The sequence below is a fragment of the Gallus gallus genome, chromosome 7 (genome assembly GCF_016699485.2).
Source record: "Gallus gallus isolate bGalGal1 chromosome 7, bGalGal1.mat.broiler.GRCg7b, whole genome shotgun sequence".
NCBI lineage: Eukaryota > Metazoa > Chordata > Aves > Galliformes > Phasianidae > Gallus > Gallus gallus.
The window spans coordinates 5,737,633-5,762,983 of NC_052538.1; the positions used below are offsets into that span (position 1 = coordinate 5,737,633).

At 48.2% G+C, this 25,351-nt stretch overlaps 2 long non-coding RNA genes across 3 annotated transcripts; one reads left to right on the forward strand and one right to left on the reverse strand.

The window, feature by feature from the left end:
• Nucleotides 1–5,733: 5,733 nt before the first annotated feature.
• Nucleotides 5,734–16,003, forward strand: LOC121111293. Of its 2 annotated transcripts, XR_005861530.1 has the most exons (4): nucleotides 5,734–5,898; nucleotides 12,286–12,384; nucleotides 12,668–12,779; nucleotides 14,578–16,003. It is a non-coding gene; the product is annotated as an uncharacterized LOC121111293 (long non-coding RNA). The 2 variants fall into 2 exon arrangements; XR_005861531.2 differs by lacking the exon at nucleotides 12,286–12,384 and having other exon boundaries at nucleotides 5,743–5,898.
• Nucleotides 16,004–18,643: 2,640 nt separating this feature from the next.
• Nucleotides 18,644–21,908, reverse strand: LOC121111294. Its single transcript, XR_005861532.1, has 2 exons — nucleotides 21,862–21,908; nucleotides 18,644–19,797 (listed from the first exon to the last, which is right to left on the reverse strand). It is a non-coding gene; the product is annotated as an uncharacterized LOC121111294 (long non-coding RNA).
• Nucleotides 21,909–25,351: the final 3,443 nt, after the last annotated feature.

Below are 25,351 nucleotides of genomic sequence, written 5' to 3' on the forward strand. Positions count from 1 at the left end.
ATGGGGAGAAAGTGCAGCTGAGACTTTTCCAGGGTTCTGTAGAATAAGCTGGATCAAGATGCTGTTGACTGCAATGGACACTCACGGTGCAGTGTTCCTAAAGACACTGCAGGATGTCTTTCCTTGCCTTGGCAAACGTCTATCACACCTAAGACACCATGAAAGAAATCTTTCAGGCTGAACCATGCAGTGCTTTCCAATTGTGCTCTAATTTGGACCTGTGCCTGTCTCTGGACCATGCTGCAGGGCTGTGTAAGTCTGGTGTACATCTTCAAGTGGGTCACAGCAAGCACCGTCTTTAATAAAAGTCCAAGCAGCACTACATGCCAAGAAATCATAGAATCATTCAGGTTGGAAAAGACCTCTCAGATCACCAAGTCCAACCCCAGCCCACCCCACCATGCCCACTCACCACAGCCCTCAGTGCCACATCTCCACTGTTCTGGAACACCTCCAGGGATGGTGACCCCACCACTCTCTGGGCAGCCTGTTCCAATTCCCTACTCTTCCTGAGAAGAAATTCAACCTGAACCTTCCCTGGTGAAACTTGAGGCCATTACCTCTTGTCCTATCGCTGTTACCAGGAGAAGAGGCCAACCTCCACCTCACTACATCATCCTTTCACTGCAGGAGCCATGGGCTGTGCTGCCAGGGGCTGCGTGCTTTGTTCCTCCAGATGTCCAGTCCTCAGCCCTAAAGATGAAGGACAGGAGGTGCAGAGGCCCCTGACTGGACTTGGAGAATATTAAGCCAGGAAAGGAGTCCTGGGCTGAATCACAGGGGCTCCATGCCATGCAGCAGAAGGCAAATGGCTGACTTCCTGCGTGCAGCTTGTTTTAACATCATGTGCAGCTGGTGAATGCATACAGCTCATCTCTTTCAGCAAGGCCTTCCATCCTCTCTCAACTCTATCTAGGTTCTGATACCACAGTGAGCAGCATGGCATAAATCTTTAGGCAAACTGCTGAATGTTGTAACCTCATTTCGTAAACTGGGGGGGCAGGGGGATGGGGGAAGTTCACTTTAATTATTAAATAAATAGGAAAACAGCCTTCTGTGTAGCTCAGCTGGCAGGTTCTGAAGAGATCCAAGCAAAGCCAAGATGATCAGCTAGCTCCACGCTGTCAGCTTTACAGCCTGTTTGCTCCCTCCCTGGAGCACCCTGATGTGTGTTGGGAGCTGGGCTCCCTGCAGGGCTCCCTGCAGGGCTGGGGGACTGGCTGCCTTGGGGAAGGAAGCAGAGACCCTCCTGGGGTAGCACACTGCTGTGCCCCCAGGGCAGCAGAGCTGAGTTCCAGGCAGTACCACGTCCCTGTCCTTCCTATCCTGGAAAGGATTTAGATTTGAATCCCGAAGTAGGGCTATTCAACAGAATTCCATTTTTTTTTTTTGCAAACATCCAAAAGATGCAGCTTTCATTTCAGGCAGCGGAAACTCATTTGAAATCTCAAGAGCTGCCATGAAATGGGATCATCATTTGCCAGGGAGCTCCAATGCCTTTTGTGCCTTACAGCAATCATAATGAAATCTCATCCCAGCCTGGCATTTGAGCATATATAGTGCCATTTGTGAATATTGGGATGCTAGCTGAAGTCCTCATTTAGTGGAGCAGGCTGCATTTGCAACTCTGTGATGACTCCATGGTGGGTTTAGAGCCAAGGCTGATAACTCTAAAATCAGACAGCAGCGTTTAGCAGAAAATGTACGTTCCCAACCAAGGCTTGCCTTATTTTTTTCTCTTCTTGCAGTGCATAGTTTTTCATTCTGTTTTACTTTTCCTTCTCCTCACATGCTGTCTCATTTTGCATTTTGCTTCCATTCCCATGAGCAGGACACCCTTTGGTCTTCTCCAGCAGTAGTTCTAGACCCAAACACTAAGGGTACCAGAGCACATCAGTAAGGATTGCTCCACTCCATAGCCACTGTCTCATACTTTTGTGGGCTCCAATAAGCCTGAAACACCCTCTTCCCACTTGCCTGCCCTCCCCCTCTGTGCCAAATGAGGAGGAGAAGGGAAGCCTGAATGAAGCAGCTCATTCAGCAGCTCAGGCAGACGTTTGCTGCAGGGCGGTGCAGCGGCTTACACTGCAGTTCTCCCAAAGATAAAAGGTTGCATCTGAGCCAAGCAGCTTGTGCTAGTCCAGACTTCCAGCTTTTGAAACTGTAAAAATCTCACTGGAAATGAAATGATCAGAAACCAACAGCTGCCGTAATTCATCCAGTTCAGCTCCTGGTCTCTGTGCTCTTGGGGCTCCCAGTGGAAACTACAGACATCAGAGAAGTGTGACTCACGTTAAAAACGGGTCGGTTCCCAGGTAGGGAACTCAGTGATTTCAGGGGCTTGGGGTGAATACTTGATTACAGTCACACACATTGGTAGAAAAGCAACATCTTAGCTCCATGCCATTCAAACAAATAGGTTATGCTTCCAGATAGATTTCCTTCTCGTGCCGTGCCTCTTTTTCAGCCTTTGCAGACCAGCAGGCTGTTCTCACTCTTAGCCCGGGTGTTCTATCACTATGGGTGCTGCTGATGAGGACAAGGACACAGCAATTTCATCAGCTGCACAGAGCTGGCCATCATTCAGGGACACTGTGATGCTGTGTGGGTATGGCAGGTAACCACCTCTTGGGAAGGACTTGGAGATCTGAAGCTGGATCTTGTTGTAACGTCAGCCTGTATCACATCAAGACAGATCAAACAGCATCAGACTGGCTTACAAGGCCAGCACCCCTTCTTGGCGTAATCCATCCCCCTGGCCATGCATATGAATGAGAAAAGGAAATGTTATTTCTATAGTGACACATCCCTGAGAGCACCGAATCTGGATTTATTGAGGTCACAAAACTGACTTAGCACTGCGCTACCCAGACTGTAGGATAAATAGATGTCTTCTATTTATAATGCTGCCAATCTGACGCCGCTCGCAAGCTCTAAAAATAAAACTTTGTAAAAAAGTAAGTTGAATTAATGGGTGCTCTTTTTGCACTGTCAATGAACCGGCTCCTGATCCTGCAGCATGCTGCGTGCTATCAGCGTTTGGTAGAAACTCTGCACAGCAATGCTGAAATGCCCTCTTTTGAGGGCAGGACAACAGTGTCCCCACTCCTCTGATTCTCTTGCCATGCACAGAGCCTGACCTGTCCTTGTGTCTGAAATGAGGAGCCCTGATGCTCTCTCCCAACACCTGACTCACTGCAGCACAGGTGGTCCCACTGTGTTCCCATCCCTGTCACCTCTGCAAGTCTGGGGCAGCAACTGTTAGTCCTGATAATTGAATTACACAAGGGAAGCCCAGTAAAAAGGTAGTTTTTTCCTATCACATGCTTCTGGTTTGCCTGTGTGAGGCCAGATCAATGCAAGCTAACACAAGTCGCACCCTCTTCTCATTACCCTTGCACAGGCTTGCAGCTGGAGCATATTGCAGGGTGGTTGCAGCTGGAGGCAATTCATTTACAGCTGAGCTGGAATTCAAGTGGCTGTTTCCCCAGAGCCTTGCTAGTGATGTTTCCTCTCTCTTCCTGCTGGGTTTCAAAGAGTGGTGGGGTCCAGCCTGGTCCATGTGTGTTGACAGGGCTTGGACTGGGCTGGAGACTCGGGCAGGATCTTGGGCAGCTGCAAGACCAAGATCTTAGAGCAGCGTACCCTGGGAGAGAGGGTCTGGATTAAAAGCGACCTGTTTAAGATGAAGATTAACACTCCATGGATCCTCTTTCCCAGAACTGTAGTAAGCCACACCTTCCAACTACATTGAATTCAATACCAAACCCTTTTTTGTTGTTGTATTAAAACTTCATAGAATCATAGAATCACAGAATGGCCTGGGTTGAAAAGGACCACAATGCTCATCTAGTTTCAACCCCCTGCTATGTGCAGGGTCGCCAACCAGCAGACCAGGCTGCCCAGAGCCACATCCAGCCTGGCCTTGAATGCCTCCAGGGATGGGGCATCCACAGCCTCCTTGGGCAACCTGTTCAGTGCGTCACCACCCTCTGGGTGAAAAACTTCCTCCTAATATCTGTCCTAAACCTCCCCTGTCTCAGTTTAAAACCATTCCCCCTCGTCCTATCAAAACTGTGTTTAACTCACTCATGTTAAATATGTATTTCTAGTGGGTATAGCTTAGCTTTCCACATCAGCCTGCTCCCAGACCTTGTGACCCATTTGGGTTATAATGTTTAACACGGCTTCTCAGTCTTCTTCTCTTCTGTAGGAAAGCAGAGACCTTGATTTTATCATTAACACTGTTGTGGACAAGTTCATAATGCAGACAACCTGCTGCATCTCCCACCGTTCCCAGCTGTTGAGGCCTATGAACATCACACCGTTAGATCTTCCTGTGGCTCTGCTGGAAAGGCAGCAAGGGTACAGGTGCCAGGGCTAGCTCTCCATCAGCCCTCCTCTCAAAATGTCTGGCTTTAAGAAGTGACCTAATGACCAGTGGCCATTCAGGGCTGCTTGCCATGGGCTGCCAGAGCCCTGGCGCACAGGACAAGTCCTGAGCATCAAAACCTCCCATTTAGTGCTCACTTCTGCCCAAAGGACAGGCTGAGTTCTTTGGGTTGGAAGAGCAGCAGTATACAGCCCTTGGAGCTGGGAGACAGGAGGGCTGGGTGATGCTTTACCTCTGGCTTCATTCCCAGATGGAGCAGAGGGAGGAGGACATCAGGCTTTCAGGTAGGTCTCCCTCTGAGGGACACACTTCGTGCATTGTACAAATAAGTCATCACATTTTCCAGTTTCAGTATCAACAACAAACCACAGCTCACAAAGTCAGTTGCTCCTGTCAGCTTCCAATATCTTGGGATTCCCAAGGGTGGAGCGATCTGATAGAAGCCTGCTTAGAGCTGGGACCACATTTCAGATGCCTTGAACCCCTTGAGACTCATCCCTCTTACAACCAGCTGTCAAGCCTTTGAGACTCATCCACCCTCCAAGAAGGGACGATTCCTCAGCTGCAGTTTCTTCCCACAGGAAATCTGTATGGTAGTGCTGGCACAAACTGAACTAGGGTGTGTGCATCAGGTGTGATGCAGCATGGTGAGAAAGTAGCAGATCTTGACATTCCCTTAAACTCGTCATCAGGTTTGTTGGCTTTATGTTTTGTCCTTTTTGATCTGTGACTTCATCAGTTTGCAGAGTGCCTATGCCAGATACATATAGGGGAAAACTCATAACCAAGCTTGCACTGAACTTGTCCCAGACGGGTTCTCATGCAATTGCAAGACCTCCCAGAGAAATACCTAACATGAAGAGATTGTCTTTGACTCATCCTTGCTAAAGATAATGGTGGTGGAATGTTCCAGGACTTAGCCAGGATCTCAAGATCAGCACTGCAGATCCCAACAACATTGGGAAAGCATGGAACCAATGCATCTGTACCATGGAGATGGGCACAGTGGCATTGCTGTGGCCCAGGCAGGGGTGGGTCCTCTGCTATTTTTTGGTCCCAAGCTCCTCAGTAGTTTTTCATAACACTGATAGAAAGAACCCATTGAGGTAAAGCTCAGTCCTCTCCTTTCTGCTGTTTTTCCCCCAGTCAGTGTCCCAGCTGAAGGTGAAGGATGCTGCATCTGATGTTAAGCAGCTGCTCTTTCACTAATCTTAGCTCTCCTTGGTATTCAACACTGCTGTTTTTAAGGCCTGATTTTTTTAAGGCTTATGGGAGAAAGAGTGCCCCAGCATCCTCCTGCAGACCACCCTGCCTGCAATCATTCTGTGTGAGCGTTACGCTTAGTACACACTGCTGTTCTGTGAGGTCACAGATAGGGAATTTTGAGACCATTCTTAGGGTGCTGTCACCAGGATCCTGTTTGGATCTGAGACTTGGAGATCTGCATCTGATGAGCCTAAATGTTGACAGAGAATGAGAGAAAATAGGAGCCCAGAGAACTAAAGGTCAGGGGAGGAGTAAGCTTTGAAAGCGGTTGATCCTGAGAGTTCATTTCTTAGCTGAAATAAGAAGGGTGTTTGGGGGAAGCTCTTTTGCAAGAAGCACATTCGTTCTGTGCTGCAGCATGAGGAAGGATGTATGTGTAGCAGGGAGACAGCTGGTGGGTGGGCGGAGGGAAGATGTGGAGCTTTGCAGCAGAGCAGGACACCAAGTACTGTGTTTGCAGGGTGGGAATTTTCAGGGCTTTGTGAAGGATTTTACTTATTTGTGTTAAGTGGGGTTTCACTGGCAAGGAAGATTTCTTTTCCCCTGCCAGGTCTCTTCCAGAACCAAAACCCAGCATTGCTAATAGTCCATTCAGTGTGCTCTTCTTCCTCGGCCTTTGCTTGTCACCTGGCCTGCTGTCACACCCAAGGCAGGGCTTCAATTCAAGACATCACAGCTTGTCTGTGATCTCACCAAGGTGCTTTGCTGTCCTTTCTGTTTTCACAGTCCCTGGGTATCTTCTCTGCCCTAAAGCCATGGGAGCTGGAAACCCACCAGCTTCTTAATCCAAACCCAGGGTGACAGAGCATGGACCTGAGGGGAGAGATGGCTCTGGGATTTCTGGTGGCATCACCACAAAGGAAATGCATTTCTGACAGCAGCCAGGCATAGCCTAACAGGGTTTGCCAGCATAAAAACAACCTTTCTTGTAGGACTCAGTGGCTTTCTGTGCTGTTGACCTATTCATTAGTGGTGTTAGTAATTACAGGGGAGCCCCCAAGAGAACTGCAGGGGAGGCCCAGCTGGAGCTATATTGGGCAAGTTTTCCCCCTTAAACTGTCCCCAGTGGGGTATGGTTAAAGCCAAGGGAGAACTGCAATAAGCAGTTTGGTGGCTAGACTGTGAGGTGTTCTTGTGGCTGTGTGTTTACGTCCTTCCGTGCTATGGATTGGCAAGGCTCTTCAAAGGCATAGGGCAGAACCCTGCAAGTGTAAATTGTGCTGCCAGTTAAGTTATCCATCTGCTGTATATGGTGGAAAAAAAAAAAGAGCAGGTGATCTTTCTGCTCATCTGAAGGGACATCTGAATACCACCTGAAGGGCACAAAAATAGGCCTGTCCAGGCTCCTGGATATGGAGTCTAGCTCCTGTCACGGGCATAGATTATCTAGATAACTCTGTGACAGATCCCTTCCAACTCGGGATAGTCTATGGTTCTATGATTCATTCAAGGCCACACCAATCAGTTTATCTTTCCCTGCTTTTTACTGATATTGATATAATTGATATTGATCTGTTTTGTTGTGGGTGCTATGGGTTGTTTCTTTTGCATCACATCCTGGTTTCAGGTGATTTCTGTGCATATAAACAAGCGCTACATTAACTAAACAAACAGAAGGGAGGAAGAAGGAACGTCAAACAAGTCTGGTAGCTGGGGTCACAGATCAGACCTGCCAGTGGCATGCAGCCACTGTGAACTCTGGACATAATTGCAATGCCAGGTTTTTGGCTGACAGTCCCAGGCAGACCACAGCGGCGATCCAAGCAGTGCCCAAAGGAGTGTCTTCTTGCCAGGACAAGGCAGTGAATGCAGTATTCCTCTGATCTGCAAGTACAGCTCAGAGCCCCATTGATCCACCATACAGGTTGGAGTGTTCAGCACCTTTCTGATTTCCCCGTCCCACCTGAGCGTGCATTTCACACAGCTGAGATCTCCAGCAGTACGTTCTCCTTTGAGCATTCTGTCCTTTGCTTAGTGGAGGAAGGGAGACCTTCACTGCCACCTCTGTCCCGCAGATGATGGAGTGAGTTTTGTTTCTCGGGAGAGATCAGGTTGCAGTCAGCACAAACATAACCCTTTGGCTCCCAACAGATGGTGGGTTCCTTGTTCAGAGCTGGGAGGGCAAAGCAGGGAGGGCCCATCCCTCCTTCCCCTTGCCCCACCCTTGCCATCCGTCATTAAGAATCCATAATTCAGTTCCTGCGTGGTTTCTTTGGGTGGAAACAGATGATGCAAAGCCAAAGGCTATGCAGGCAATTTCACTCAACACTGTCACAGGGGCATGCCGGTGCCTGCGCTCTGCAGATGTGTTATTAATATGAGCAACCTTCAAAACTCGCTGCTCTGCTCCGGGTGCTCTTTGCTAGTAGGAGCTGCTTGAAATCCATGTTGCTTTTCTCCATAGCCTCTGGCCACATATCTTCTGTGAATTGGATCCTCCCCTTCCTAAAGCACAGAGCCAGCAAAACCTCCCTGAAAACTCAAACACTGGAATCCCATAGCAACAGCTTCATTTTCTGTCCTGCTGGGTAGATGCTCGCAGAGCCTGTTCCTAGAAGCCACCTCCTAGACCACTCCAGGCATGCAGCAGCTAGGATGAGCCCACCCCCAGCAGAAGGTGCACTGGGTTTTGGGGCTGCCTTCTCTGCCAGCAGCCAGGCATCCAAACACAACGCTTGGATAGTTCTCCTGTGAATAACTGTGTAATGGATGGTGCCATCACAAGAATAGATCTTGCAGATAATCATCTTCCATGGTGGAAATATTCCACTTATTTTTATCCTTGCTTCCTGCCTGTTAATTATCCCTTACAGGACTTTCTCTGAGACTCTTTTGGGAAGGAAACTTGGCGAATGCTGCCTGAATGTCCTTGTCCATTTAAATGAGAACACAGGATTCAATTTTAGTATCTTCTGGAAAGAAAAAAAAAAAAAACAAACAACAAAAAGCTTTTTTTTTTTTTGTGAAACTGGTTGTTTTTAACTCCGACTGTGATAAGCTGCCAGTAATGCAGCTTTCCTCTCTGGAGCTTCTTTCCATGTGCAAGCAGGGCTCTCTGCAGAGGGGACACAAAGAGGAGGCACTCGTACTCCAGCATGGCCCTGCACTGAGTGATGGACACCTGGGCTTGCTGTGGAGCTGCTTGCCCTGTGCTGAGGCCATCACTCAGCCCCACATTGGCAAGGTGCTGTCGCATCCCTCTGTTCTCCCAGTCATCATGCTCTCTAATGGATGTCCTTGCAGAAGCATTTAAAAATGCAAACCATCTCTGTTGCCATAGAAACAACTCTGCTGGATAAGGGAAAAAGCCCTCGGAGGTCGGAGTCGCATTGTGAGCTACTGGGGACAGCACAGGGTGCGGGCAGCAGAGTGCAGGTGGCAGCCAGGATCCCCACATACCACTGCTGTAGGGCTGTGGCAGTCATAGAATCAGGTGTAGGGAAATTCCTGGAGCAGTTCTAGCGGCTGGAGCTGATGCAGGTGGCTCTCCTGTGCTTGAAGAATAGCCACAACATTACGTCGGACCATTTACTTAGGGCCATTTGAAGTCTAGGAGTTGGACTCTGTGATCCTTATGGGTCCTTCCATATTCTATGACTGCTGCAGTTGGTCAAAAGTGGAAATTGCTAACAGGGCATCCTGCCCATCCTCGTGGGTCTCTGTGTATCCAGCCCCTTTGCCAGGCTGACGGTGGTCTCCACCTGGCAGATAACATGCCAGGGAAGCTGCTGAAGGGGTTAATGGAGGAGACAGCAGCTTCCCTTATGTAAATTCAAGCATCTCAGTTGGAGAGACTGTTATAAAAGCCTGTAATCCAGAGAGCAGTGCAGCCCTGGCACAGGTTGCCCAAAGAATTGTGGATGCCCCATCCCTGGCAGTGTTCAAGGTGAGGCTGGAGGGGGCCCTGGGCAGCCTGAGCTGGTGGGAAGCAACCAGCTGATGGCAGGGGTTGGAACTGGGTGGGCAGTAAGGTCTCTTCCAGCCCACGCCATTGTGTGAATGTGTGAAAAGTGAATGTGTGAAACTGGTGCAAGCCTCCCATCCACAAAAAGATTTAGGTTAAGTGTCCATAGCCCTCTGAAACTGCAGAAACCAAGAAGGCATCCTCCTTCTCCTGCTCTACACTTGCTTTCCTCTCCTCTACTTCTCTGATCTCTGTAGAAGTGTTCTTTCCTGAGAGGCTCAGAGTGAGCCTAGGGCTGCCATGTGAGAACACTGGGCAGAGGCTGCCTCCTCCCCACTGTCACCCATCCCTTTGCCATAAGCTTGCAGGGACTGACTTCCAGGCTTGCCAGTTCTCCACCTGTAGACTGACCCCATTAACTCAGACAGGGGGACTCACAGGGTACTCCCCATGCTGCGCTGGGGATGAGACCTGCCAAATATCTTGTCTAACATTGCCATCATGGCAGGGGAGCCTGTCCAACCTCCTGAAGCCATAGAATCAAGTGGGAACACCTGCTTCCAAAACCACAGCTGGCAGACGGCAGGGATCAGCCGGATTAATCTCAAGCAGCTTGTGGATGTGGTTTTTATGCAAATACATAAGGAAAGGTGGGTTATCCTTTTAGGCTGCTGGCACTGCAATAGGAAGCTCTGATGATGGAGCCTGGGATGAGGTACTTACAGTTGCCAAGCCTGTAGATTTCTGGAGCTGTGTGTTGTGAGGGGTTGGGGAGGGAGAGCATGTTTCAAAACTACAACAGTCCATGCCAGGTGAGACAGCTATTGTGTAAAGCACAACCTCTCCAGTCTCCGTATCATGAACTCAAATGGCCTCTTTGGACCAAGCCCAAGGGAAAAGCTGCCAAGGCTGGAAATGTTCTACTGGCATTGCCCTCCTCTATCTGATCGCTGCCTGTTCAAAATGAACTGCAGAGGCAAACTTTCAGAGCTGGGCATTGCCTTAGTGCTTGGATGAGCTCTGTTCAGCCTCGCTGCCCTGGTGTAAAGCAAAGGTAGTTTCTATGTCTCTGAGGCACCTTACATGCTGACTTTTGGGGCTCAGCCCTCCACTCTGACTCTCCTCTATTGCCTCTTAAGAAGAGATGGTCTAGACGAGTGAGTCTATAGACTGTGTGCCTAGCCCAGGGGAGTCTCTGAAGTGCAGTCTGAGCACAGCAATGGGGGAAAAAAACACCTTTTCAGCAGTAACTCAGGCAGTAATTTTCCATACAGTAGGCACTTAGGGAGCATGTGCTTTCTGTGGCGGTGATATACCAGCAGCCAGTGTGCAGGTTGGTAAGGCTTCACATAAAGCTAAGAGAGACATCAGTCCTTGACGATAAGATTATTCTGATAGGATTATTTTGATTGGAGATTATTTCCAGTGTTACTGGCCACCAAGGTACTTTTAGGCAGAGCCTGGAAGCCAACCAAGTTGCTGCACCTTCACAGATCAGGGAGTGTAACTGAATCACAACAGCAAGAAGCACACTTGCTGCTAGGCTGTGGGATGTGTGAGGGAGAAAGTGCTCATCTGAACCAATTTCATAAAGCTTGTTTTACCCTCTACTGCAAAAGGGTATGGGCACAAGCACAGACAGCACTGTCAGAAGACCTGATGCTCCACTGCCACTTGATCTTTCATCCACACTGTCAGGTCAGACGTACATGGAGCAAAATAGTCATATGTATCCCAGACAGCTTATGCAAAGTGCTGTGGAAAAGAAGAATGAGCATTTCTAAAGGGTCATCATCTCTCTTTTGCCTGCAGCATGTTGAATTAGCTCCTCTCGGTCTGGTAGAAGCTTCTGCCAAGAGCTGCGAGCAATCAGAACAGAACAGTAAGAGATGCTTGTTGAAGGACTCAGCAGTGACCTTGTTGGGGTATGGAGGTGCTGTTGGGGTGGCAGCAATGTGACAGCATGCATTGCTCATAATGCATTCTTGGGAGTTGTTCTCTTAGCAAGAATGTGAAAGGTCTTGCACTTCTTGCTCCTGTCTGAAATCTAACTGTCCTGCAGTATTTAGTCATGCTTCTCTCCCTGCCCCCTGCCCAAGGAATGTCTGCACTGCTCATATGGTCAGTATTCTGTCAGCAGGAGGACAGTGTGAACTCCCAGACTGAACTGCTTATTTAGCAGTGTTCTCCACGTGCCTGCAGGTTTCACTCTGCACTTGTGGTCAAATATCTTAGCTTCAGTTAGTTGTCATTATTTCATTTCGAGGTGAGGAGTTAGGGGGAATTCTGGTTCTATTGAAATGGGTGCTGTTGGTTCAAATGGCCAAGATCCTGCTTCTTTTCTCCCCTAGAGGACCACCCTGTCCATGCAAGATAGGACCAGTTTTCCTGAAAACAGCAGATCACATTATTGCTCATTGCTGTTATCACCAACGTGGGTCAGATTTGGTTTAGTTTTCACTTCAGACTTTCAGTGTAGTTTTGAACCTGTTCTAATTTTAGTGAGGTGATGTTGGCTGTGCCAGAGATGTTCTTCACACAGTGATGTGTCATTGGGCATCTGTGTCAAAAGAACCAGACCCAATCATTTTCTTTCCATGTACAGACCCATCTGTGTAAAAGCAAAGAGCTAATTAGTATAGAATTTTCTTCTGCAAATGTAGAAGCATCACTGACTCCTACACATAGATGAACACAGAATTGCTTCCACCCATCTCCACAGACTGAGGACAGATGCTCTGTTCTGGACCCAACCCCTTGTTTCTAGCTCCTCTGATCTACTGACCAGACTGCTTAAATTGAAGGATCCATTTTAGTCAAGGTAAGCTACGATAGTATTTTGAGCAAGTGATCGTGTGACCAGCTCAGCTCAGCTGAACTCCTTACTTTTTGTTGATGGGTGATTTTTCTTTCTAGTGAAGTAGGCAAACCCAAGTATAACTACAAAAATTCCAAGTGGGTGGGAAGCAGTTCAAAAGGGAATCAACAGGATGTGTTCAGAAGCAAAAAGCACTGCTCAGGGCTTCGCTTTGGAACCCATCTTCATTAATATCTTTGTTAATGAGCTGAGCACACATGGAGGAGTTAATGGATCACTTTTGCAGATGAGATAGCTGAGAGCATTGCCAATATGGAAAAGAATCTCATTGTCACGCAGGAAGGATGGAGAGACCTTGGAGACTGTGGCAGAAGCAGTATGAGATATTGTAACTCACGGTGCGTTCAGATCTATTAATAAAAACTTCTCTCATTAGCTAGATGCTCATAATTACTAGAGGAAGAGGAAGTTGGATAGTAACTAATTGCAGGATAACTATAGGCACAGGCGGATGTTACTAATGCAGTCTTGAGAGATGTATTTTGCAGAGAGGGATGTATTGCTACCTCCATGCGAGGCTTTGATTAGACCTATAGCATGTTGGCTATAGCTCAGGAAGAGTACAGGGAGTCCTACAAAGGGATAGTGGGCTCCATGTGGGTACAGTTCTGTCCCTCACTTGCACCTCTCTTGGAATATCATTGAGGGGGAAAGGTCCACACATTAGGATGGCGTGCCTTGGGACAGGTGAACATGGACTGGATATGGATCAGGCATGAGCTGGGATCTCACTATGGTTCAGAGCTGCCTGGGAAAGAGAGTGTTTCTGGAAAAACATTCAGTCCCATCCCAAGGGGCAACATGATGGAACTGTTGTCTTCACTCCATGACAACAGGCACCTGGGTGACCCCTGATGCCCGTTTCACCCCAGTTTGTCCAGACACCAGTAACTAGGGCATTCATTAGCAAATTGCTCTGATGTTTATTCAGCAACCACAGAGCTCTGCTTGGAATGGAAATGTACATCAAGGTCCCTTTGCATTTCAATGAAAAAACAGAGATTAATACTGTATCTTCCTTCTCCATGGGTGCCTATTTTGTGATTGCATCACTTCTGCGAATGGGAGTTCTGGTGGATGGTGCATTTTTTCTCTGCGCCCAGAAAAGAGAAAAGTAAGCAATATCACAGGCTTGGCCCCTTTGGCAGTGTTTTGTTGGCACTTTACCTACAAAATGTCACCCTACAACCTGTACTTCAGGCACAGGGACAGTCATCTACTGCCATATATATTGTATGGATAGGAACACAGAAATCACTTGTGATATTTAAGACATTCTTGAACCAAATAGACATTCTCTAATGATTTTTCATCTAGTCATTTGGACCTACTTTTGCTATGTATGTGTAACACTTACGCTTAGAATGAATCTTTCCTGTCCTCCTACGGAAGACATAGATATTGCTCTGAAAGTGCTGTACCTATGTAGAGCCATTCCCACCCAGGAAAACTCCTGTCCTAGTGTGAAGGCATGCCTAGGGCAGACTGAAAACTGGGAAGAAAGAGAAGATTGCATTCTAATGGTTTCACCTTACCAATGCAACATCTCTGCCAGCATGCGTGTACTCACCTGTGTGCACATATATCTCTAACCATCTTAGCTGGCTCCATTTTCAGCCTCCCTAAACCTGTAAATGCTCTGTTAGCTGCCTTCCCAGCTTACCACACAGGAACACCATTAAGGCTATCTAGGCAAAGAAATGATCCCCCATGGCTTTTGCAGATCTGTTTGATACTGGAGTGCCTAACTCATGTAACCCGTAATATGAGTGCTCCCAGTGCCAGAAGTAAGCACCTCAGTAGTCTAACATCCCACCACCATTGCACCAGTTGAGTTGCTCTCCAGAGGAGGGTTAGGCCTGGGGCTGCTCAGCAGTATTGCTCTTGTTGCCCTTGGGAGGGAGTGGATAGGAGCAGGGGTAAGAGGTGCACTCTCAGCAGATATCTTACTTGAGAACTGTGTACTTGCAGCTTCACAAGTCCCTCTGCCCCATGGGACTTCCTGAACCTTGCCCAGGACATGCCCTGGCACAGGGCTCCCTCCAGATGCCAAGTCCTGAGTGCAGATGACTTTCTAGCAGAGCAGTGAGTTCTCTGGACTTAACAGAACATACAGAGGAAGTCTTATCTTTCCAGGAGGCTGTTCTGACCTGGAACAAGGCATCCTAATTGGCACTGCTCTTCGGCACATCTTCAGAGCTTTGTATTTAGCCCCCAGACCTCAAGTGCAGCAACCAAGGATAACAGTGGCAAGCAAAGACATCCTTGATGTGTTTGCAGAATGCTTACGTGCAGGCACTATCGAATAAATCTATAAAGAAAGATGTTTTTTGTTCAGTAAAATGAAGTGAACTCTTGCTGAGATCCCACAGAGATGGGTCGTGGTTCCCACTGCTTCTCAGTGGTTAGAGGGGGGATCTATTTTTCACAGTATGCAGGCACCAGAGAGTGTATCCAGTTCAAAGGCTGTAACGTAAATCTCTTTTTCCACTGGGGTTGTTAACATAATGAAATATTCATTTATAGCACATATTGGCAAATAAAGGCTTGACATAAAGTGATTCACCCCCAGCGCGTTCCATTTAATGTGATTATTCTTCAGAGTAATCAAGACTCCTTTGCCTAAGCCGATGTGTGCCCATGCACACCTGCAGTGGATATTGATTTACTGGGGAGCTGCATCTCCAAGCGTGCTTGTTTTTAACCCCTTTTCCCTGCTATGTGTGCCTTCCTCATGAGACAGGATGGTGGAGGGATAGCTGCAATGTGTATTCTCTGCACAGCTGTGCCCTTGAGTTCAAGCTCACACGCTCCACAAACTGCCCTCAACAGCTTTATAGGCAATTTCAGAACGAGCATGTGGACCCTTGCATGTCTTGAAATAAGAGCAATGCTTCCCCCCTCAGCAGCTCCACTCTGAGAGGCTTTCTTATTCAGAAATAACGTGGGTTATACAGAAAGTGACTGCAAAGAGGCTGACCTCCCTGTCCTCTGTCCCTGGTGGGCACACTTGGCCTTCTCCTGGTCGAGCCCAAGCGAAGGGAAGCCCCTTCCTGCACATGATGACCCACTACGGCCCTGTGCCAATCTGTTTTATTAGCAAGCCTTGCTCGAGGCCCTGATAAGCTGCTGCAGTCAGCAAGATACCAATGGTCCCAGCTTGTGGCAGAGCTGTGGGCAGGACTGATCTCGGCATTAAGAACCGCAAGGACGCAGAGGAACACGGCTGATGTTTCCAGACGTTCATCTCTTGCCCAATCCTTGCTCTGCCTGCCTGTTGTGCCACGCTGGCCCAGCTTCTCTCCCATTTCCCTGCAGGGGAAGGGTCACAGCGGTGACAGCTGCACAAAAGCAAGCTTGTGACTGTGACACATTTTTTGTTAGTCAGCAGCAACCGGCTCATGTTTCAAACTGGCCAAAGCAACCAGTCTCGGCCTCTAAATATTTACAGGGGAGACAGGAAATGGGAGCAAAGCCAGCTAAAAGGACAGGCTTAGATAGGGCTTTGGGTTGTGTGGGGGGGTGTTGTAGGGAGATTTTAGGCATGTGCAGGGGATGCTGAGAGCTGAGAGCCAGGTGGTGGCTGAGAGTGGAAGGAGAGGCCTGGTCCTGCCAGGTGGGAGAGGCCTGGGCTGCCGGCTGCACTGATCAGCCCTGCCAGCATGTTTCCCATGCTCTTTTTGCAATAAGCGCGGTGATCAAGCCACTGTAAAACATGCAAATCATGTAAAGTGATTTAAATGACTTAAAATGTGTAAAATGTGTAAATTACTTTTCCAGTCTCTGTTTGAGAACTCATCTCAATGAATACCCTGACATGCATAAATATGGAGAAGTAATGTCTCCAAGTCTGCCTCTAATTCTAGTGACTTTCAATGCAAAACTTTCGTCATCCCCCTTTCCTCAAAGGCAGCCCAAGCTCTGCAGGAGCAGCGAGGCAGTTCACGCCAAATGACTTGGCAGAAAAGGTGGCAATGTAGCTCTTCAGAAGTGAATAATAGAGAAGTAAACTTGGGCTGATGCACACAAGGGGCTACATGGTGCTTTGGGAAGACCTATCACTCCCATCCTATGTAGGTGAAGGTGGTTGTTCCTTTCCAGATGAAGGATCCGCTCTGACCTATAGGGCTGTATATATGGTGAGCTTAGCAGGGGTGAGGGCGAATCACCTGTGCATTTATTCTCTTATTTATGCTACATCTCTCTTGATACTTCCATTGAGCTGTACCAAATCTTCCCTCATCACCATTGTCTCCAGTGCTGTTGGAGGCTGTTTGAGGCCACTTCAAACTTAGTTGAACTTTTGAGAGCAGCTGAGGATTGGAGGCAGTAGCAGACTTCAAGTTAACTTGTACTGTCCCATGCCTTGGGTGTGCTCATGCGTCTTATCCAAGAGAGTGCACAGAAGGCTTGTAGGAAACTGAACCTCCAAAAGGAAGTATGTAGAGCTTGTGTGCAGTGGGACTGGCCAAAAGTGTGCAACCATTGTAATGACCTGAGGTTGCAAGATAATAATGGAGAGCACTCAACTGATCTCTGTGAACAAAGCCAACTCCAAGCTCAACTGACAGCTGAAACCACAACACCTGAGACACAAGAACTTGGCCAGCATCACTTTTGCACCTTGTCTGTTGCAAGATTTTCATCCTGCAAACCTTGCTGATATGCAAAACGGGAAGAGCCTCTGCCAGGCACTTTGGTGCTCTAGCTGACGGAGTTGCTGTCTCCTGGCTTTTGGCTTCCAGCACAGCTCAAATTTACTCCTGAGCAGACCTCATGTCTCTGCCTTGAGTTTATCCAGCTGTTATCAACAAATGTGCTTCCTTGGTGACTCATGTACTGTTCCCTAACCACATCCCCTTCCCTCTCATGCCCCCACCCACCACAACTGAGTCACTTGGACTCCTGGCAGTAACCACCTTCTTCAGTCATGCATGTAGAAACTTCTTGTTAAGTCCAACGTAAGCATCTTTCTTTTTCAATGCAGGCTACAGAGAGCTTGCTGGCCTTCTGTGGGCTGATCCTGACCTGCCCACATTCATTCTGCACTTCCTAGTCCAGATATACCCAAAATCCATTGCTCCCTATTCATGCAAAGGTTCTTTCAGGCCGTTGAGCAGCCTGGCCTGCAAGGCCTCTTACTCTTTCAGATCCAGAACCTCTCCCACCTTCCAACTCTTTAGTAGCCCTTAGGAAGTGACTTCATGGCTGTATTCCAAGACCACAGCCTGGTAGCTGAAGAGCAGTTCAGTATAATTCCCACCAAAACTAATTTTTTACCAGCCTCACTTCCCAAGTGCCATGTTTATGCACTGTATGAAATGCAGCCACTGCTAGCTTGCTTTGAAGGTATGCCATGCAGCCAGAAGGGTTTGAGTCTGTGGTTAATAAGGCCAAGTTGCTATTCAAGCTGAGTGTGTACTGGATGCTATTTTCCTTACTGTTTTCTGTTTATGGTCAGGTGCTCCATCTATCATATTGAGCTTCTGCTAGATATTTTTCTTTGTCAACTGACAAACTTAAAGGGTTTTAACCACCACCTTCTCTTTATGACAAAGCTTTTTCATTTCTAACCTGAAGTAACTTACCAAGGACTGAGATTTTTAGGAAGTGCAAACACGTGGCAGAGGACCTGTATTCTTATTTTTTTTTTTTTTCCTGTAGATCATTACCTGGCTTCTTTCTTAGTATCATCGTCTACAATTAAGCTGCATTTGCATCTGCTCGTAGAAGACATTTTAGCTCTGGGACCATTGAAAATTGTAGTATACGTTTCCTTTTGCCCACTGATAAGGGAACTCCTGCTGGGAACCTTAATTTAGGGCTATCTCTATCTGTCTCTGGTTTAATTACATTGCTATAACGTTTCATCTTCACAGCATCTTTGTCAAGCAACACAGTATAACTTTCCAGGGAGGGAGGGACACAGTCAAGATAAAAACATAAACTTGTCTCTATAGGAAAGTTGTAATGGCATAAAATGAGATGAATCCCGGGAACTATATACGTAAGAGATCTGTGGACTTGGCATGGAGGGACATAGTTTAGTGATGCACGTCAGCAGGTCAAGTTGGACTTTGTGATCTTTGAGGGTCTTTTCCAAGCTAGATGATTCTATCATTCTTATTTTTACATGGCTATCATTGTGATAACACTATTCCTGGCTGACTGGCCTTGATTTTGAGTAAGGCGTACTGGCAAAAACCAACTCCTAGACCCTTTATTTGGAGAAGATAGACAGTATAGGGGCATTCCTGGGTTGATGAAAACCAGATTAAATGCTGGACCATCTGCTTTAGTCATCCTTAGTGAGCAGACTTGGCTGCTGACTGTCCTGAGGTCAGACATGGTGGAGGAGGAAGATGGCTATCTTGTTGGCCATGATACTGATGAGTAAAATGTAATGATACCCCCACACTTCTCCCTCAGACTGGAAGGGCTTACCATATGTGTGACAAGATGTGAATACCTCCTCAGTGCTACCAGAAACCTTTATGCTGACCTTCAGGCAGAAAAGGAAAGAAGAAATGCAGTGTATCAGTTTCCTGCTGGAGGAAGATAGTGCTGTATCCCTCCCAAAAGCAGTTGTTTAACTCCAGAAACTGCTTAAGATGAAACAGGAGTGGGATCTTCCAATTTTTTTTTGAGACTTGATGGCAATGGAGTTGTGGGGAACTAATCATTGCTCAGAAATGCCTTTTGTTTTACTGGTGATTTTTTTTTCTCTCTCTCAACAGCTTCCCTTATATAATTAGAGGGGCGGTGCAGGCTCAAAAGGCATGGCTTGATTGCAGCAATCGCTTTCCTAGGCACAGATGCTGAATGGCTGAATGTGAGCTCAGGCCCATCTCATGCCTGCTGCAGGTGACTGGAGTGTTTGCTGGCCTTCAGCAGTGAGCCTCACCGCACACCCAGCACACAGGGAGGGATGCTTGGTCCCCATCACCAGCAGAGGACAATGCTCAGATGCAAACACCAAGTTCCTCTAAGTGCCCTCAGACTTCCCTTTCTCCTCAAAAGCAGGCACAGGGCAGCTCTTTGCCCTGGTGAGCTGTTCAAAGAAAGGAGCAATGAAGTCCATCTGTGACATGTCTGAGCTGGGAGTACTGTTGGTCACCAGGACCCAGTGGTGTGCCAACACCTGCAATGTGCAGCAGTGCTGGGAGGATTCACAGATGGGTTTGGGCTGAATGGCTCTGCTAGGAAAGGCAGAAGTGCTGCAGCGTGTGTATGGCTGGAGGAAGCAGAAGCTGTTTATGGGAACAGAACTTGCTTGCAGGGTCAGTCTGGGGATTTTGAAGCCAAGAACTCCCCGCTGATCTGCATCTGCTGGGTGTAACTGCACATGCAATTTCCCTGTTAAAAAAAAAAAAAGAAAAAAGAAATTGGTGGGAAGAATCTTTCCTGATGCTTTGCAGACCAAGTCAGTGAGGCCTGGGTTTCTCATGAGCAACAGGACATCATTAGATTCTTTCCTTACCTAGGATTGCCTATGAGAGAGTAAGTATTTTGAGGTGGTTTCCCACACATGCACTGGGCAGGCCAGGCAGCAGCTTGGACTATGAGGTTTGAGGAGATGCATGTCTGCCCATGTCTGCATCCTCCTATCTCTGAGTTGCCCCACTGCCAGGGAGGTCTGCCTTTGCAGACAGCTCTGCAGTAGTAAAGCATCTGTGTACCCATGTATGTGGTGTGTTTGCCCATTGGTGTGACTGTCCTGGAGCAGCTGTACCTGGGGCTCTCCTCCTGCCTGGGGCTGTGATGATGGGCTGGGGAGATGGGCACCCACAAGTGGGATCTCTGCGTGGCCAGAATGCTTAGTGGGACGTCAGAACTTCTCCCTCTGGGCTGTGAGTTCTTGCTGAAGCATTGGGGAGCAGAGCAGGATGCCCCCCAGCCTGCCTTTCTCACTGCATCAGGACTTTGTGCATCCCAGACTCTCTCAGAGCTCCCTTACAAAGCTCCCTTTCACCATGGAGCATCCGGAAAATATAATGGGGCAGCAATTATTGGGGTGGGTGCAGACTTGGCTCTCGGAGATACATGGCAGGGAGCCAATTATTGTTAATTAGGCATGTTGCTGTTGGCTAGCCTGGGCTCCTGCTGCTTGCTGTGCAGGCATTTGTTTGCACCAGGGGATCTTTGTGGCTGACTGAGCCCTGAGAGGCTGCTGGGACTGAGTTCAGGTGTGCTTAGGTCAGGGTCAGGCCAGAAAGGCTCCAACCAAAACCTCACGCTGTGCCAATCCCAGACAGATCTCAGAGCACGCTTAGCCTTTGTGCTTCCCCCAGGATGGGGGGTGAGGCCTCAGCCAGGGCAGCAGCAAGCAAAGCAGCTGGTGGCTGGGAGCTCTGACCACTGCAGTGGATGTATGCTGAGATCCTCCTGAGCTGAAACTTCTGCACTGTCTGCTGGATCCCAAATAGGATGCTTTGTGGTTTCCATACCCTGTTGTTTCTGCACAGAGCTAGGGAGCATGCAGGACAATCAGACTGACATGGTAAGATGAGGAGAGCCCTTTTCAACCACCAGAACAACGTGTCTTCTGGCTTGGCTCCAGTCTGGGGCAAAGCTGTGTATCAAACCTGTTTTTCATTACAGATGGCTGCTTATCTATGACAGGGACAGCCATCAGGTCTCTGAAGGCACTGGGATTTCAGTGTGAGGGGAGTTGCCCAAAGAAATAAGACAAATAGGACAAACCAGGGGTGAAAGAACACCGAACTGCCCACCTGTGGCAGATCAGAAGCAGGAGGGCCAGGTTGCCAGCCTGGGGAGCAGCCAGCCAGCCAGCCAGCCCTGTGGCCAGCTCGGGAAATGGCCATTACGTTAGGCAGCTCCACGCAGCTCTAATTAAATTATGGGATTAGAGCCATCTCATTCCTAACTCATCTGGTGCCAAGCACTTGTTCCAAGGGAGTGCTCTCCATTAAAGGGAAAACTGCCCACATAGCACTCTGCACGATCTCATCAAGAGTCTGGGCTGCCACAGAGTCATCCCTCTGTCGTGCCGCATTGCAGACTAGCTGCTTGGAGCACTGTGACCACTTTTCACTGGCTGGCAGGACAAAGCTCTCTGCTTCCTTGTTGTAGCAACCCCAAGCACTTCTTTGCTGGATTTTCTGAGCAGAGCTCCCCTCAGTACTTGCAGCAAGGGGAGGACAAGGCACCTTGTCATTTTCCTAAAGAGAATTCATACGTGGCCTTCATCTCCCTCTCCACACTCTGCTACTTGCCTGCGGGCTCTTCAGAAAGCTCAGAGCAGCCAGCGAAAGAGGAACCTCCAGGATGCACAACAGAGTTGCCTTGTATTTGCTTTTGTTGCACTTAATTCTTGGTTATGTACATTTCCTGTCGAAGGACAGACTTCTGGCTACGCTCTGCTTGGTGATTAGAGATTTGGGCAGTTTCTCAACTTACATTTTGGCACTGGTTTTCTTTTGTTGCTTCACACCGATGTTGCCAGGGAGACCTGGCACGAAAGATTCTTCTCCTTTCTTCTCCTTTCTTTCACCGTGCTCCCGTGCAGCATGGCCCCAGTTATCATGATTTATCGCCACGCTTTGAGGAGTCAGGCAATCTGCAGCCCAGTGAAGCAAGACCCCTTGGCGTGGCCCACATGCAGGAAAGCAGGTGCTCTCCTACACAGTGGTGCCTCTGCACTTTCCAAGTTATTAAGCATAAACACAGCCATAATTAAAGCTTATTCCTTGAACCAGTGTAGGTGATCAGGTCATGAAAGCCTCCGGGATAGTGGGATGGCGGACAGTAAACATGGCATGGATTGATGGAGTTTGAAGGGAGTAAAAGGTTTTCTAGAGAATGTTGGGGTTTTTTTTCAGTAATTTCTACAGAATTGGATAGAAAAATGTAGCTTTTATACAACTATACAGAATATTATAATTTTGTTTTGAAGGTGGAGGGAATTCAACACCGTTGGCTTGGTTTCTGTCCAGGTTGACTCCAAATGAGCTCTCTTGTGGTTTTCTTTCTCAAGTTCATGTAAATGTGCCAGGTTCACCAGCCAGACAGTGCCTCTCCTGTAGTGTCCTTCAGTCTGCCCCAAGCCCACTCTGGGGCTGCATGCACAGTCAGCACCAAAGCAGATGGAGTTCTGGGTGAGACAAGAAAGGGTACAGGACACTCCAACAAAGAGTCCCAGAGGAAGCCTAGAGGTGGACACCAAATAGGAGAGACATAAACTGACATGTTGGGAAATTCTGTTGTGATTTAGAGACATGTAGAAACAAGCCAGGGCATCTGACTGGTGTTTTGGGCAAACTCTAGACAGCCCAAACAGCATGAGGACAGTTATCCCTGCCTGCACCACCAAGGGAAAGCAGGCTGCCTGTGACAAGCACGAAGGGCATCGACATGGTGGTAGGGAGCACTAACAGGAGGACTGCATCTCTCTGTAAGATTTCTGCTGCATTATTTGCTAACCCCTACTTCCTCATGCTCTGCAATGGGAAGGCCCTTTGCTGCTACACAGAGCGCACAACCCAGCTGGAGGGAAAGACTTCAGGCTTCTTCCAGCTGTAGGAATTGGCTGTTTGCAAGCCACACACTACATTTCTTGTGCTCTTTGCAATGTGGCATTTTCTCCTGCTGCTGTCTGCACATGGCCATTTTGGCTGGGTCGTTGGAGTACATAAAACTCTAGTTTCTCTTGCTCCTTGTCCAGCACAAAACCCCATAAAAGGTCTGTTGCCAGAGGGTTCATAGCATGAATTTAACTTCAGCTGTCTCCTTTATTCAATCACTAGGCTGCATAATTGCTTTTGGAAAAGTCGTTTTTCCTATCTTTTGCCCTTTCTTGGCTGGAGGCGTAGCATGTCTTAGTTTTAATATACTGACTTCTCTCCTGGACAAGCTCTCAATCTCTCCTGTTTTTGTAGAGTTAGGTAAAGCAGAGAAAATCCTGCCTGAAATGAAGCATCTTCTCACAAATTGAGTTCATCCTTCAAGGTACTGAAACCTCAGCTGGACACAGCCCTGAGCAAAAGTCCTCACTGGACCTGCTTTGAGCAGGGGGTTGGACAACTGTCCTCCAGAAGTCCTTTCAAACTAACTTACTCTATTTCTATGATTCCAGTTTCCTGCAGAACCACTTTCCTCCTTTTTTCCCCTTCGCCCCGCTCAAGAATGACCCAACTCAGGGTCAACCTGTTCACTGCAGTTGCCCAGTGTGGGTGAGGGCATCCCCCCAGTGCTGCTGACATCCGAATCATGGCTGCAGTACTATGTCTGAGCACAGTGAGCAGGAGGGGAGCCTTCAAGCTTCGGCGCCAGGACCAAATATTTACCCTCTGCACGGTATGTCACAGGCAATTAAGGTAGCTGAGCTGAAAGCAGAGTGATGAGAGAAGCTGTTTGCTTTTCCAACCGGACCAGCAAGTGCATATTAAATTATCTGTACTCCATATAATATTTAGCTATAAATCTTATTAACAGTAGTCTGCAGTAATGCAGATCTGAAGGAAGGGAAGTAAAAGGAAATGAAATGAGTTTGGAATAGTAAAGAAGGAAGGGGACAAACCCTGGCTGATAGCTCAGGAAACGATTTGTGGCTGACGGTTTTATAGGAAAGGTTTCAGCTCCATGAGGAAATCAACTGGAACAGCTCTGGCAGGATAGCTCTCCACGTGCAAGCTCTTCTCACAGAATACCAATGACTTGAATCCAAAGCAAAGCAGCTTTGGAATAGAAGAAGCTATTTCAGGAGCTATCCCTGCACTATGACAGGAACGGGGAAGGGAGGGAGCAAGGACCAGCCAACACTTGGCTTACAGAAGACAAGCAATCTGAAGTCAGATATGCATGCTAGCTTGCCTTTGTGTCAGAACAGTTGAGGTCCATTTGTTGCTTTGCTTTATTTCCCTGCCTACAATATGGGCGCAGACTGCCATGAGTATAAAATACTCACAGGGAGGAAGGGGGGTATTTTGCTAACTTGCAAATCTGTGAGAATGAATCCGGATCAGTTCATGACCCACTTGGAAAGTGTCCTGCAGAAGGCTCTGGGCAGGGCTGGAAGCAAGGAGAAAGTGACACCACTGTTTGCAGAGAGCTGCCAGTTCCACAAGCTGTCTGTGCCTGCGCTGGGGCTCTCCCAGGTATGACCTTTTGCTGATGCTTTATGCTATTACTGCTGGTAGCCAGAAACAATTAGCTAGCAAATGGAGTGAGCACAAAGTCTAGTATGAATTACTGCCTCACAGGAGGATGCCCACAGCCCTTCTGTTTCCCACAGAAGAGCCTGGCTCTGGGTTTCACACTCAGTCCATGCACCAGTCCCTTGCTGCACTGCAGCACTTGTGAGTGCCACACCATGGGCTGCAGCATCAGCACCCACTCCTATGGCTGGGGTGGCTGCAGGGACACCTCACCCAGCAGCCTTCAACCACTCCTTCCAATCACACCACTTCCTTCTTCAGGCTCAGATGATGTGAGAAATCACACCTCGGGCATGCTCTTTCCCAAGAAGCGTGGGAAGAAGGTTTTGCAGAAGGCAAGGCAGTGCTCTGAGACACGTTTTCAGCTCCACACAATTGCTTCCCAGTGATGCAGATTCCCCAGGCACCTTTGGTGCTGTTGCCCCAGCAGTCTCAGAACTGCCCTTCTTGCACCTCCATCGCCTCCCAGCTTGGCCAGGGACTGTCTGTACTTGCTCCGGGAGAGAACATGCAGGCCATAGTTCCATCTCCCCTAAAATAGGGAAAATGGGAATGCACATACTGCTGCTTCAAGTGATGTTTTGTCCAGCTTGAAATGCAATAGAGAGGTCCCATATCATCACCCCCTTTCTCCTCATCACACCTTCCAGCAGCCCGGTTTTGGAGCCTGCAGTGAGGGCCCTGTGCTGTCAGTGCTCAGCAGGTATTTCCCTCTCCATGGCCCCATGGGTCTT